This window comes from Petaurus breviceps, unplaced genomic scaffold (assembly GCF_028583685.1).
Source record: "Petaurus breviceps papuanus isolate PSGF00001 unplaced genomic scaffold, PetGlider_PUasm1.0 175, whole genome shotgun sequence".
NCBI lineage: Eukaryota > Metazoa > Chordata > Mammalia > Diprotodontia > Petauridae > Petaurus > Petaurus breviceps.
Window position 1 is genome coordinate 59,720,521 of NW_027185764.1, and position 15,557 is coordinate 59,736,077.

Genomic DNA, 15,557 nt, shown 5'->3' on the forward strand with positions numbered 1-15,557 from the left:
TATTATAGTATTACTATTTCCACCTGTGATTCATTTAACTTTATTTTTAAAAATTTCCGTGCTGTAGTATTTGGTACATACATATAAGGTTAGTATTGATATTGCTTCATTTTCTATGGTACATTTTATTTTAATGTAGTTTCCCTGTTTATCTCTTTTAATTTAATCTATTTTAGCTTTAATTTTGTCTGAAATCATGATTGCTACCCGTTTCTTTTTAACTTGCTGAAGTATGAAAAATTTTACTACAGCCCTTTATTTTAACTCTGTGTATATCTCTCATTTTTAAATGTATTTCTTGTAAACAGCATATTGTTAGATTTTGGTTTTTAATCCACTCTTCTATACATTTCTGTTTTATGGATGAATTAATCCTATTCACATTCCATTCTATTTTTCTTCTCTATTATCCTTCTCACCCTCTCTTTCACCCTATTCCTTCTCACAGGTCTGATTTACTTCTAATCACTACTTCCCTAGTCTGTACCCTTTTTAGGAGGAATCCCTCTCTTATCCTCTCCTCTTACATTCCTAATCGCTAAACAACTCAGCTCTTTAAAAATCCTCCCCTTTTCTTCTCCCTCTATCCTCCTACTTCTTGATCTACACGCCTTTCTAAAAGTCCCTTCCTTATCCTATCCCCTTATCCTCCTATTTCTCCATAAATTCAGAAGACTTTTATACTATTCTAAATGTTACTCCCTCTCTAACCTAGTTCTGATGAGAATAAGTTTCCAGCACTATCAGCCCTCAACCCTGACCTGCTCCCACTGTGACAGTTCTTCCATTCACACCTTATTTATATGAGATAATTGCTTCATTTTACCTCTCCTGGCCCAATTTTGTTTTTTAGAATCATCCCATCATACTCAACTCAACCCCAAGCCTTCTATCTATGTATGTTCTTTAAAACTATCCAAGGGGCATATAGGTGGCACAGTGAATAGAGCACCAGCCCTGGAGTCAGGAGGACCTGAGTTCAAATCCGGCCTCAGACACTTAACACTTACTAGCTGTGTGACCTTGGGCAAGTCAGTTAAACCCAGCTGTCTTGCCTTCCCCCCTCCAAAAAGACAAAAAAAACACCCCAAAACAAAACAAAGCAAAAAAAAAAACTATCCAAGTAATGAAAACTTTCTTAAGAGTATAGATAACATTTTCCCATATTAAAAATAGTTTGAATTTATTGAGTCCCTTATAATTGATCTTTAATGTTTACCTTATGTTACTCCTGTATCTTATATATTAAAATTTCCATTGAGTTCTGGTCTTTTTGTCACAAATACCCAAAAGGTTTTCAAGTAATTAAATGCTCCCGCCCCCCCTATTTTTCACTCAAGATTATACTCAACTTTGCTGAGTAAGTTATTCTTGATTTCAAGTCTAGCTCCTTTCCTCTTCAAACTATAATGTTCCAAGTCCTTTGGTCTTCTAATGTAGATGTTGCTTGATCTTATGTTATCCTGATTGTAGTGCCACAGTATTTAAATTGTTTTTTTCTTGTTGCTTATAGTATTTTCTCCTTAACTTAGGCATTTTGAAACTTGGCTATGAAGTTTCTATGAGTTTTGATCTTGGGATCTCTTTCAGATGGTGATTAATGGATTTTTTTCCTACTTCTATTTTGCCTTCTCATTCTAGATTTTTTGGGCAATTTTCCTTAATGGATTCTTACATTGTACCTAGAGTCCTTTTTTAAAAATCATAACTTTCAGGTTGTCCAACAATTCTTATATTGTCTCTCCTGTTCTACTATCCAGATCATTTGTTTTTCTAATGAGATGTTTCACATTCTCTTTTATTTTTTCATTCTTTTGATTTTGTTTTATTATCTCTTAGAGTGTTATACCCTTACCCAACTCTAATTTTAAGTTATTTTCTTCCTTAAGTTTTTGGATCCCTTTTTCCAATGGGTTAACTTTCCTTAAATAATTTTCTTGATTTTCTTAGATTGTTCTTATTTTTTCCTAATTTTCCCTCAAACTCTCTGATTTGATTTTTTTTTTTTTTTTTGCTTTTTGGAGGGGGAATGTAGAGTAATTGGGGTTAAGTGACTTGCCCAAGGTCACATGGCTAATTTGTGTTAAGTGTCTGAGGCCAGATTTGAACTCAGGTCCTCCTGACTCCAGGGCTGATGCTCTATTCACTGTGCCACCTAGCCGCCCCCTCTTATTTGATTTTAAAGTCCTTTTTAAGCTCCTCAAAGAACATTTTTTGGACTTGTGAACATTTGACATTTTTCTTGAAAGTAGGAGTAGCTTTTTTACACTTTACTATCTTCTTCTGAGCATGAACCCAGATATTCTCTATCCCCATAGTAGTTCTCTATGCCCAGTTTTTTCTCCTTTGCTTACTCTTTATTATTTTTTTAGCAGCTTATTATTATAGTCAGGTTCTAGTCCCAAAGTGTAGGGGTGGAGGTAGGGTGTAAGAGTGCCTTAGGTTTCAAGTTTTTCAAATTGTTGTTTTCTAAGTACTGTCTGGGGCCCAACCTGAGTACTCTTCTATGTACCTGAGCCACAGCCAGGTTCACGCTGTTACCACAGAGGATCTTGCTCTGTTCAGCTCCTCTTGTGGCTGCAAACTTCAGCTCTCCTCTCTGTGCTGGAACTGAACACAGGGACTCCATTCACTTGCAAGTGCCCACAGCCAATACACTCTACTACTGCACTCAACCTGGACTGTGCTCCCTCTACCTCACCCACAGACACAGTCCAGGACTGGTCAGAACAACTGGGACTAGCATCCCTCTACATTGGAAGGGCCTTCAATTTTCCCCTACTCAGCTGTCTGAAGCTGAGTCTATCACCTGCCAACCCAACTGCCACCAGGGCTTGTTTGTTGATTATGTAGAGTCCTATGGAGGGGTCTATATTTCATTTTGGGCCAACCCTCCTGCCCTGGAGGTTGGGTCTTTTCTAAGGTCCTCTCAAGTTGTCTTAGGAGGAGAACTGCTTTACTCTGACTTTCATTTCTGCTGCTCAAAATTCACTTTGAGGCAATATTTTATCCTGTTTTTGAAAGAAATTTGGACATCCTGGTATTTCCTGTCTTATTCTGCTACCTTGCCAAAATTATTGTCTAGGATAAGGGTTCTAAATTTTTTTGTGTTACGGATCCCTTTGTCAGTCTCATGAAACCTATGGGCCCATTTTCACAATAATGTTTTTAAATATATAACATATAAAAGAAACCAATCATATTGAAATACATGTAAGGAAGCTTTGCTTTGTGCAATCCCAGACCTCCTAATAAGGAGGCACCCACACAGGAGATACTAGGGACTTGCTACTGGGAGAAGTCATTTTGCATTCCTCTACCATGTGACTAGGAACAATATCTTTTCATTTATTTTTCATGGAAAAAATTTTGTCTCTAAAATGACCAGACTGGGACAAACTAGCTCTTTCTCATTTCAGTGACATCTGGAGGGAGGGAGATGAAAGGTAAATGTTCAGTTTAGCAGCAGCATAGGCACCATGAACTGATCTAGGTGGTTCAATTAGTCTCTGTGGCACCAAGAAACAGGCTTGGGGTTTGTTCTATTTTGGCTGTCCTTGTTAGTTCTAGATGCAAACTGTGGCCTCCCGAGACGGGAACTCAAGCCATGACAACATTAGAGACAAGACTCCAGGCTGGATACTGTTACCAGCATAAGAGGGGAGTCTTGAAAAAACAGGGTGTCTGAGACTCAAGACCATGGAGTACTTTGGACATGGAATTTAGTAGGACTGTGCTATATAAGAACTAAGCTAAGCTGTGATCCTAATCCTCTTTCCCTCCCCCAGACTGAAATGGTACAAGTGGGAATTAAGTATCTTAGGTGTTGGAGGTGGGGGAGTGATGTTTGTATGTTGTTCTTGCTATATCTTTGAAGTAAATGTTCCTTTGTAAAAGCTAATCTAACTAAGTGGTTAAATGGAATTGGATTTCAAGCAACCCCCTAAAACTGAGAGAACACAATCAGCAGAGGTTGGAGTCAATGACAGAGACACTGGCAATCCCCTTAAGGGTATTACAGAAACCTGCTGGAGGAGTGAAATGTAATATACTTGGTCTTCAGATAGTGGTGCCAGAGTAGTCACTCTTATATACAATTATTTAAAATATTAGAAAACCAGATTCAAATACTCCTTTGAAATCTAGTTGAGGAACCCTGGTGTAGGGGAATGAGAGTTCAGACAAATCTCTGTCTCTATCTCTTTTATTCTCCTTCCTTATCACCTTGAATTAGCTGTAAGGGCTACTATGCTAAAGAATACTACCAGGTAGGAGTTGTGGATGTAAGGAGAAGGGATGAAGTAATTATTTAGATGTTTCCCTACCAAAGGTAGCCTCTGTAGCAGGTCCTGGGTGAGCCTGCAGCTTCTCTTTCCAAACTTTCCCTCTTCCAACTTTTATTGACCGTATAACAACATACAAATAATATTAGCTGCCATTATTATAATTTATCTATAAGGTATATGCATGAGTATTATCTAAAATATAAAATGACTGCCTCATCTGTGGCATGGATAGAAAAAATGACGTGGAATCTGGCCTACCCCTAGTCTGTCTCTTAGAGTTGTATTAGGCTAGAATTACGTTTATCCACCACACATCAAATATCAGTAGTCTGTGGGCCATAATGCTTCAAAGGGTCAAGAATCAACAATACTTTCTTTTAAGTAAAGTTTTTCCCTGTTCTCACCATTGCTCTAAACTCTCCAAGTATCAGGGTGTGCGGTGATTTGATTTGTCAAGTCAGTCCTTTGTTGAATTTCATCACTTCATCCTCAGTAACTGATGTTAAAACAGAAGCTGCAATTATTTTCCTGGTGGACTTTTTGCAAATACTTATTAGCATCACAACACATGATGAAATACAATTGAAATACTGTTTCTCTTTGTCTGTAGATATGAAATAAAATGCCTTTCTTCGTTTTTCTAAGGTGTATCTGTGAGTGGTTTTTCCATTTAGCTGCAACTTCATTCTTTATTCTGTTTCATTTTTCAGGATAATGTCAAGATTGATACCATTCAACTTCTCTAGCAATATGTCTACCATCCTGCCAGTCACCAAGGTTTCCAACCTAAGTGTCATCCTTCACTCTTCATTCTCTCACCTCTCTCCCCATATCAAATTATTTGCCAGGTCCTACCTTTGTCACTACCCTGGAAACATTTCTCATATGTCCCATGCTCTCCTCTGATACTGTCATCACCCTAGTACAGTCCCTTATCACCTCACATCTGAACTATTTCAATGGCCTACTGTTTGGTGTCCCTTCTTCAAGTGCTCCTATACCAGCCCATCCTCCACTCAACTCAGACTGATCTTCCTAAAGCACAGGTTTGACCATGTCACTTCCACCCTCCACTCAAAAATTCCAGTGACTACCTATTTGCTTCCAGGATCAGAACAAAAGAAAATGGAACGACCCTCTGGCTTTTAAAGTCCTTTATAATCTGTGCTTTCTACCTTTCCAGTCTTCTTACTTCTTACTCCCCTCCATGTTGTCTGCCATCTAATGGAACTGGCCTTTGTGCTGTTCCTTGTAAAAGAGACTCAAGTCAGGCTAGGGCTATCTGGGCTTTTATTATTATCCATGGTCATCTCCTCCAAGAACCACTACAGTGAATATAGAGAGAATACTTCCTGCAGTGCAGCTGGCACTAATTGAAGACCCAGGAACTCTCAAATTTACATATTCATAAGGGTGTCCCTAAGCCTACATATGTTCATTTTAGGAATGCTGCTTGGTCACTTGTGAACAGGCAAAGAAGCACAAAGCAGAAGTGCTAATCAGGATCTTCTGCAAGCTTGCCTATTTGAGTTCCCTGAGCTGGTTGACACAAGGGAACAGCTGACAGGATCCTGGGGTAGAAGCCAGGTGACATGGGAAGTCCCAGAGTTAAATGATGGCATCTAGAGAGTTGAAGGAAGAGACAGAGAATGAAGTTTTTAAGTTTGTTGACCCTTTTAAGGTCCATAGAGTGGGCTAATCCTCCTGATTTAGTGGCCAATCCCAGCTTTGATAAAGCCTACCCCCACTTCAGCTTTCATAGAGTGAGGGAAACAAGGGATCACCCAGGATTGCTAGATCATTAGAAAGTGACAAGTCTGTTAGAGGTCAGCACATTTCTCTAGAGTTGGCTGACGCAATTCAGTCCCCTCCATGGTAGGTCTGTAGGACCATCTCGGCAAATACTCCGTGGAGTGCAACCTCAGTTACAATTCGAAGTTGACATCAAACTATTAGTGACCTATCTTAATCTGGCCATTCAACCATTTCTGAATCCATTTAACCATACTTTTTTCACCTGCTCCACATCTCTTCATCTTTTCTACAAAAATACTTTAAAAACGTTGGTTAAATATATCTATTGCATTCCCCTGATCTACCAATTTAGTAACCCTGTCAAAAACTTAAATAAGTTTAGTCTATTTTTGATACAGCCAGAGTAGCTCTTGGTGGTTGTTTCCTTTTTCAGACATTCACTAACCATCTCTTTAATAATCCAATCTAGAATTCTGCCTGGACAAATTCACTGGCCTGTTGTTGCAGACACTATTATCTTTTTTTTTTTAAATTAAAAACAGGATGTGTTCCCTTGAATTTCTGCAGTGCCTCTCCTGTCCAAGAAACAGAGGCTCAGAAATCACTTCTGTTAATTCATAGGATCATAGATGTCTAGCTTGAAGAGACCTCAGAAGCCCTGTATTCCAAACACCTCATTTTGCACATCAAGACCTGAGCTAACAAGATCAGTCTTTCTCAACCCCTTTTAATTCTAGTACCTTCCCTCTATTAATTATTTACTATTTCTCCTGTATAGAGCTCATTTGTTTGCATGTTGTTTTCATGGGTTTGCATGTTGTCTCCCCCTTTAGGCTATAGGGTTCCTACTCTTTTACCATCTTTTGTCTCCTTGGCACCTAGCACAGTGCCTGGGGTAGAGCAGACACAATGTTTTATTGGTTGACCAATTGGTTGATTGAGGTTTAGAGATGAAAGGGACTTGCTCTCATCTAGTCTAATGGTTCTCAAATATTTTTTTGCTTCAGTGTACTTTGCAGTGAGGAATTGAGGCATGTTGAACATTTTAGTTGGCAACAAATAAGGATTACTAGTAGTTGGGTCTCCAGAACCATTACCTGGGTCTTGGGATTCTTGACTCTCCTTCCCTTCTGCCACTTCCTCTTTCTTTATTTCCCCAGGGTTCCCAGTAGGGGAGGTCACTTTTTGCCTGACCAACCTGTGAAAAACAGGTAGCAAACTGAGGTTAGTTTTGTTTGTGCTCAGCCTGTTCATAACATTAATTATAAGCTCGGCAAGAGGTGAATTGATGATGGAAGCTAAAGTATATAGTTTATAATTTATGATTTTTGAAATGGATATATGGAGAACAAAATTTAGCTACACATCTTTTAAAATTTACACCTGAGACATACCTTTGAGAAAGAACCACTGGTGTATCTAACTGCCTGCAGCCACATTTCATAAGGGCAGAAATAGGCCCAGAGGCTAAAGTACTTGCTCAAGGTTACCAAGACAGTAAGCAGCAAAGCCAGGATTTGAATATACATCCTTGAATTTCAAACCTAGTACTCTGGCTATTTCCAGCTTCTCAGGGAAGTTATCCTTATTAGTACAGGATAAATATGCCTGGGGTACTGAAAATTCTATTTGTGTTCCTGCCTCTGTTACTATTAGCTACTGTTGGATAACCCTGGTCAAGTGTGGAAAAAAAATAAAACAGCCTCACCCTTACTTTCAAGGAGGAGGAAAAGATAACGTGTTTACCAAAAAAGGCATTCCAGGTAAAGAGCAGAAGTGAAGGTCTAACCAAAGTGCTCTATTAGAGATTTGAGAGTTCACTTTCAGCTTTGTTCCTTTTCTGTTTTTCTCTTTTACTTTTTTTTTAAATTTTTTAAAAGCAATTGGGGTTAAGTAACTTGCTCAAGGTTACACGGCCAGTTATTTCTGGGTGTGGTGCTGAGTATCTGAGCCCAGATTTGATCCCCAGGTCATCCCGACACTGGAGTCGGTGCTCTTACTCGCTGTGCTACCTGGCTGCCCCTTTCTCTTTTGCTTTTAGTACTGCTTTAAAACATTCCCTATTTAACTTTATTTTTCAAATGTCCTTAATTTTTTGGGGGGAGAAAGCTGCTGCATAATGAAATTATCTATCTATCTATCTTAATTGTGTTGAATGTGAGGAATGATTCAATGACTCTTGGTCTTAAAATCATCTTGATTTCCACTCTGCCATGAAAGCTAAATGGAGAAAGAAGTGCACAGGCTGACACACAGAAAGAAGAGGCAGAGGTCCAAAAAGCCTGAATGTGCTGACCACAGAAGCAGAGAGATATACCACAGCTTTGGTCATGTCCCTACTGGAACCTTGGGGAGTTGTTATTACCCACTGAAAGACTATACCTGCTCTCCTATCTTATCAGAACCTTTCTCTCTTCCATCTAATACAGGCCTTTTACTACTATTTTACTTCTCTCAGGCATTCCACATTTTAATGCTATTGACCTAATGAATCACCAAAGTCCAAATCAAGCAAAATGCAGTTTGTTGCCTGCTCTTCCCAGCTGACTGTAGCAATATTCGGGACCAATTGCTTCCTTTGTAGCTCCATGTAGGACTTGTTTAATACAATCACTTCTACCTTTTCGGTGGGGGAAAAAGCCAACAGAACTCTAGGGAGGAAAAATTGGGCTTCTTAACCTTTCTGTGGGTCATGGACCCCTTTGGTAGTCTAGTAAAGCTTATGGATCCCCTCTCAGAATTAAAAAAAAATCATTGTAGAAGGAAATGCTAAATTTTATGGCGAGGTTAGTGAAAATAGGTAATTTTTCCCTCTTATCCAAGTTCACAGACATCTGAAATTTATCCATGATCCCGGTGGGGTTCTTTGGACCTGGACAGCCCGGTACTATTGTACCTTGTTCTCTTTGATCTGTGGCTTTAATCAGTTTGTACTTCTCCCGGGCTCTTTCTCTAGACCAGCAGTACAAGGCAGTACTTTACATTCGGTACTAAAGTCAGGTATTATTCAAGCCATGCCCGTGTTGGGGCTAAACCCCATCTTCCCTAAACTACTTCTCCTACCTCAGCTCTCAGCATCCCTGCTCCTCATTCCTCCCTTTTTGCTTTTTCTATTAAACTTCCTATCTCCCTCCAGTCCCCTGGACTTCCTTGTGTCGGCTCTCGCAGGCCCACCACCCATTCAGTTCTGGAAGTCTTCGCTTCCCCCTTGCCCCTCATGGGCCTTCTTCCTTCTCCATCCTCGTGCCCTCCCACTCCCTCTTCCTCCCTCCCCCTGCTACTCTCTCTCCCTCCCCTCCCATTTGCTCTTCCAGGTTCCTTCCTTCCCCCATCCTCCTCCGAACCCCTCCTCTTCCCCCCCCCCCCCCCCGCCCCCCCCCCCCGGCCCCCGCCCGCCCCCTCCCCCCCCCCCCATTCCCGGCCTGCCTCCGGGTCAGCCTCGCGCGGGCGCTGGGGGCGGGGTCCCCTCGCGCCCCAGCCCCGCCCCCGGGTCTCCCGGAGCTGAGCCGGCGTCGCTCACGCACACGGAGCCGCCATTTTGCTGCGAGAGTCGCCAACTGGGACCCTGGTGCTTTCTCGTTCGGCTGGTGGCGGCTCCAGTGGCGACTGGCAGCGGCAGCTGCTGGCGGCGGGGCCGGCTCGGGGCGCGGCGGGAGGCTCGGCTCTGCGGGGAGGAGCGGCTGGGCGCGCAGGTGACTGGCCGGGGACCGGGACAGGTGCGGGGCTAGGGCGCTCCCTCCCCATCTCCCCGGGAGGGGCCGGGCCGGGCCGAGGCAGCGCCGGGCTCTCCGATCCTGGGGCATGGGGACTAAGAAGAGGAAGGGAGCGGTGTCCTCGCTGAGCAGCCACGATGGAGGGCGTGTGCATTTACTAGGGAAGGAGAGAAGAGGCGTGGTCCGCCCATTTCCCAGAGAACGTGGGTAGGGGTCCCCACGGCGGGGGATCCTAGATATAATAGCTAGTGTTTGTATGACTCCGGCAGCGCTTTCCTGGGGGCGGGGGCGCGGGAGCCGGGGGCGGGGGTCCTTGCTCCTGGGCACACCCTCTACCCCCCACGTTCTAGGGAGCATAGATAAACCTTCCGCTTGGAACTGGGGCCGATTTCCTCAGAAGGTAAACTCCAGGAGAGCTGGGGACTTGACTCACTTTTCTGTTTTGTATCCCCAGGCCCTGCTCTCTCACAGGCGGCTGGCTCTTGATATATATTTGTTGACTGATTGATTAGAAGGTTCCAGTTCTGGGATTTTTTAATGTCATTTACCGCTTTGGCAGTTTCTTGAAGATTATAGATCCCCCCTCTCCAAATAATGATTTTAAATGCATATAATAAAATAGTATTACAAAAGTATCACAAAGGCCCTTTAAGGTTTGCAAAACACTTGATACAAGTTATCTCAATTGAACCTCACAGCCACCCTGGGAGGTAGGTCCTGTTATTAAATCCTTATTTTTACAGATGAGGAGGCTCATTTGACTTACCTAGAGTCACACAGCTAGTAAGGCCAAATTTGAAACCTGGTCTTCCTGTCTTCAAGTGCAGTGCTCTATGGACTTGGCTGCTTTGAAACCAGTTATATTGAAATAGTTATAAAAATATTTTTAAAATAATTCACAGGACCCCAGTTTATAAGTAATACTTTCACAATATGAAGTCTTGAGAGATGCTCCCTGAGCCCTGATTGACCATTTCACCCTTCTTGCTTCCCTCCAGTCTTGTTTTTAGGTTTGCATTTGGACCTCAGTATCTTTCTAGACAGGGCATCTAGGTGGTGCAGTGGATGAAATGTTCTGGGGTTTGGAAGACTCCTTCCTGAGTTCAAATCTGCCCTTAGACACTTACTAGTTGTGTGGCTGTGGCCTAGTCACTTAACCCTGTTTGCCTCGGTTTCCTCAGCTGTAAAATGAGCTGGAGAAAGAAATGGCAAACCATTCCCAGTATCTTTGCAAGAATGCCCCAGATAGGATCGGCCATGACTGAACAATACTTATTTCTAGGAGTCTTCAGGGTCATTCAGAGTATTAGTGACCTACTTAAAATTTCTGTCTTGTGGGCTCCTTGAGTAAAAACTTCTCAGGGGAACTGTCCATGAAGTGTGAAGCATGGCGAAAATGATAAGATGTTGATATATGAACCAGACTATCTTCATTTGCTATTGACATGTGCTGTAATTTTTTTTTTTTAAGTTTAGCCCTGACCTCTCCACTAGTGCTGAGAAACATTATCAGTTGAACTGAATAAGAGACTTCTTTCAATTAGTTAATCAACTAGGGGAGGCAAGGACTGAAAACAAACAAAACCAGTTCTACTTTTAATTCTCAGGCCTTACCAGTAGTGGCATTTTATGTTTACTTGGAGAAAGATGTTTTTATTTTCCTCTTAACACTGTTCCCTTGCATCATTTGGATGGAATTCATGATAATAGTTGTTATGACCAAAGAATTCAGCAAATAGCCAGTTTGCTGGAAATGAGCTACTCTGTACTTAGCTAGGCAGGTACATAGACAGCATTCATAATCTGTTACCTGGAGCATATTTGAAGCCTTTCCAAGGTAAAAACTACCATAGGCTGTTCTTCAGTGACAAAGCTTTTGAGAACTCAGTAATTGGAAATAGGATTTTGTGGAAGAAGTTTTATAATAACAACAATGTTAATCATCACTTATATTTAGCAAACATGCTTAACAAAACATTTTCTTCACAATATCCTGTGAAGTGGATAGTGCAGATGTCTTCTTAAAGAGTTGTGTGACTTTATTACATGGTCACACAGTAAACATTGAAACTATAATGAAAATCCAGTTCAAGTCCAACCGTTTTTTCCACAGTGCTTTGCTATTTGTTTTTATCCTAGAAATTCTTCACTCGTAAATTACTTTAAAATGATTTTATTAGGTTTTTATACTGTAGTTTAAAAATTTAGTGAGTACCTGTTTACTGTGTTACAGGCAGGCACTGTGTCGGGCTTCAGAGATAACAGACAAAAAAGAAATCATTTCTTACTGCAAGGAATTTACCTTGTATCAGGGCAACAACATTACACATATAAATAAATACAAAATATTTACAAAGAAAAAATGTAATTTGAAGGGACACTAAAAGCTGGAAATTAGAAAAAGCCTCATTTGGAAGTTGGCGCTTGAGCTAAGCATTGAGAGGAGCTAGGGATTATTTCCCCATTTTTTTCTTTTTTATTGATGCCTTTTGTTTTTTTTTTTATATCACATGCATTTCAGAATATGACCCTTCTTCCATGAGTCACATTTCTTTTAAATTAAATTTTTATTTTTATTATGAAGTTAATAAACATAAAGATGAGCATTGCAATATACAAAGAACAAAAAAGATTATAAAACTGAACTTTTGTTCTCTATATTCTGTTTTTTATACGATGTACAGCTTTTTTTGGGGGGGGTAATTCAATTTTAACATTGTAATTCCCATACTTCTCTGCTTGTTGGTGTCTCTTCTAAAATGAACTTCTCTTTTGCTTGTGTTTTTTGATGATTCATTAAGGCTCTTCCATGTTTTCTCCCTCTCTCAGTCCCCTACAAATTCCTCCCCCCTCCAGAAAAGAAAAGCCCTCCCATTAATAACATAAGTACCATCATTCAAAACAAATGTACACATTGGCTGTGTCTGAAAATGAACCTCTCTCCAATCCATTGCCTCGCTGCCAAAAATGATTTGTCATCTTTCCTTTGGAGTAGTAATTGGTCATTTTGTTGACACTAGTTCTTAGGTCTTTCAGTTGTTTTTCTTTACAGAGTTGTACTTCTTTTACGAATTAATCTCCTGGTTCTGAGCCAAGCCTTATAACAGATTTTAAAAGAAAGACAACAAAGCAATTTAGCAAAATTAACTAACATATATGTATATATATATTTTTTATTTTTGTTTTTTTTTTTGCCTTTTTTGAGTGCAATTGGGGTTAAGTAACTAGCCCAAGATTACACGGCTAGTATTTTTGTGTTTGTGTTATGTGTCTGAGACCTGAACCGAACCCGGTCCTCCCAACTCCGGGCTGGCGCTTTACTCACTGTGCCATCTAGCTGCCCCTAAATTAACTGATATATTGATGGTATATGACAGTATATGTAATATTTCACACCCCTATGGCCCTCCTCATCCATGGGAAAGGGAGTAACATTTTCTCAGCTCTTTTCCAAGACAAATCTTGCTTATTATCATTAAATAGTGCTTAGTTTTGTTTTTATTATTCTATTTACATTGTTATTGTCTTTTATAGAAGTTTTCCAGGTTCCACTTCACTTTGCTTCAGTTTGTGTTTTTCCATGCTTCTCTGAATTCTTAGTATACATTGATTCTTTTGACCCAGTAGTATTACATTACATCCTTGTATCACAGTTTGTTTAGGTATTTTCCTGATTGATGGTCAGATGCTTTGTTTCCAGCACTTTGCTACCACAAAAAGTAATGTCTTTGGGAACCAAGAATTAAGAATCCAACTGATTGTTTTTATATGTGAGAGACTTTTCTGTCATTGATCTTTGAATATATGCCTAACATTGGGATCCCTGGGTCAGAGAATATGATCATTTTAATGACATTTAAAAAAATTTATTTCATAATTACTTTCCAGAATGGTTGGGCCAATTCACAGCTCCACCAACAGTGTATGAGTACATTGTGAGCTAGGGATCTGAAAAGGTTGTAATGGTAAGGAAATTTGAAGATCTTCCCTGCCCCTTAATGGGTCTCACTTGGAGCCCAATCAGAGAAGCTTGCTTAGGACAGGCTTGTTTTTCAGGAAGGCCCACCTTTTGTTACTTTGTAATTAGGCAGTGGTTCACAAAGGTTGTTATGTCCTCTGACCCTGAAGAAGGGTATACATACTCTGAGGTGAGGTTTTGCTCTGGGGCTTGCTTATGGGAAGAGTTGTGTGATTTGGCCAGATGAGACTCTGGGCAGCCATTGAGCCCCCTGGCTTTGAAAACCCAGGTGTTCCAGGTGTTGGTGCTTCTCTGTGTATGTATGTATGTTTATATGGTCAAACAGCTAGAAGCCATATATGTTGGTCTGTTGAATTGTGTTATTTTCTCTGTATTTTTTTTTGTCTGCTTGTAATTTCTTTCTTTGCTTTTTTTTTTTTTTGGAGAGGCGGTTGGGGTTAAGTGACTTGCCTGAGGTCACATAGCTAGTAAGAGTTAAGTGTCTGAGGTCAGATTTGAACTCGGGTCCTCCTGACTCCAGGGCCAGTGCTCTATTCACTGTGCCACCTAGCCTCCCCATGCCTCTAATTTCTGTTTTTATTTTCTGAAGTTCAGGGTGCTGACTTTTCCCCCTGAACTAAGTGAATGAGATATGGGTGTGTGTGTGTGTGTGTGTGTGTTTGATTAAAGTAAGATTGTTAACCCCTTTTGAGTTTCTTTCCTTTAGAAAAGCAGGTCAAGGAACCTGTGCTAGCAACCATTCTGGGTATGCTAGGGTGCTTGCTGTTACAAAGATGGAGCTGAAGTGTGGAGAGTGTAGTCTAGGAATGGCAGATAGAATATTGTATATGAGGTAGGTAGGCTAGTTTGACTGGAACATACAGCGAAAGAGTGTAATATATAACAATCTTGGAATGGTAGACTAGAGCAGGAGTATGAAGTCTTTAATTGCTTAGCAGAGGAGTTTGTATTCTAAAAGTAGTAAGGGAACCACTGAAACTTTCTGAGCAGAGAGAGTGATATGGTGAGACTTATGCTTTAGGGATTTTACTGGCAACTCTGTGTGGAAGATGAATTAGAGGCAAGAGACAATGTAGGGAAACCAGTCAGGAAGCTATTGGAGTGGTCCAACTTGGGGATGATGAGGCTCTGAGCTATTTGTGCATGTGTGGGAAGCAACACAGTGAAAAAAATTTGGTATCTGAGTGCCTGGGGTTCACATTTCAGCTCTGACCCTTACTATTCTGTGTGGCCTTGAGTGAGTAACTTAACCTCTTTGGGTCTCAAGTTTCTTCATTTGTAAAATGAGAGGATAGGATTAAATGACTTGACCTTCTAGGTCTAAGCCATAACCAAGAATTTCTACTACAGAAGTAGACATGTAGTTTGGGGGCATCTGAGTTCTGTTTTGGATGTGTTGCATATTGAATTTGAGATGCCTATGGGACGATTCATTTTGAAGATTTCAAAAGGCAATTTGATGTGGAACTAGATCTCAGGGGTAGGGTCTGTGTAGTGATGTATAGGTAAGTCTTTTACAGAGAGATAAATGAACCGAAAAGAACTGTTTAGATTACCAAAAAGGTGTAGAGAGAGAAGAGAAATGACCCCTGGACAGAATATTGGGGTACAACCACTGTTAGGTGATGGAATACAGGTGTTGATTCAGAAGAGAAAATGGAGAAGAATGAAGAAGCTAGAAAGGTAAGAGTACCAAGTCAGAGTGCTAACATGAAAATGCAGAGAAGAGAACATATTTAGGAGGAAGATGATTAACAATGTTAAATACTATGGAGAAGTCAAGAAGGATGAAGATTGAGAAAAGGTCATTGAATTCGGCAATTA

General features: G+C 40.7%; 1 protein-coding gene and 1 long non-coding RNA gene across 3 annotated transcripts in view; one reads left to right on the forward strand and one right to left on the reverse strand.

The window, feature by feature from the left end:
- Nucleotides 1-5,559: 5,559 nt before the first annotated feature.
- On the reverse strand, nt 5,560-9,578 carry LOC138158883 (uncharacterized). Its single transcript, XR_011167761.1, has 3 exons — nt 9,468-9,578; nt 7,139-7,239; nt 5,560-5,908 (listed from the first exon to the last, which is right to left on the reverse strand). It is a non-coding gene; the product is annotated as an uncharacterized lncRNA (long non-coding RNA).
- PRPSAP2 (phosphoribosyl pyrophosphate synthetase associated protein 2) overlaps nt 9,574-15,557 on the forward strand; it is a 69,565-nt gene continuing 63,581 nt past the window's right edge. Inside the window, exon 1 of one of the 2 annotated variants that reach the window (XM_069085191.1) lies at nt 9,574-9,733. The gene's annotated coding sequence lies outside the window, so the exon portion shown is untranslated. Of the gene's footprint in view, nt 9,734-10,218; nt 10,465-15,557 lie in introns of those variants that run through there. The other variant, XM_069085192.1, reaches the window with a different exon arrangement.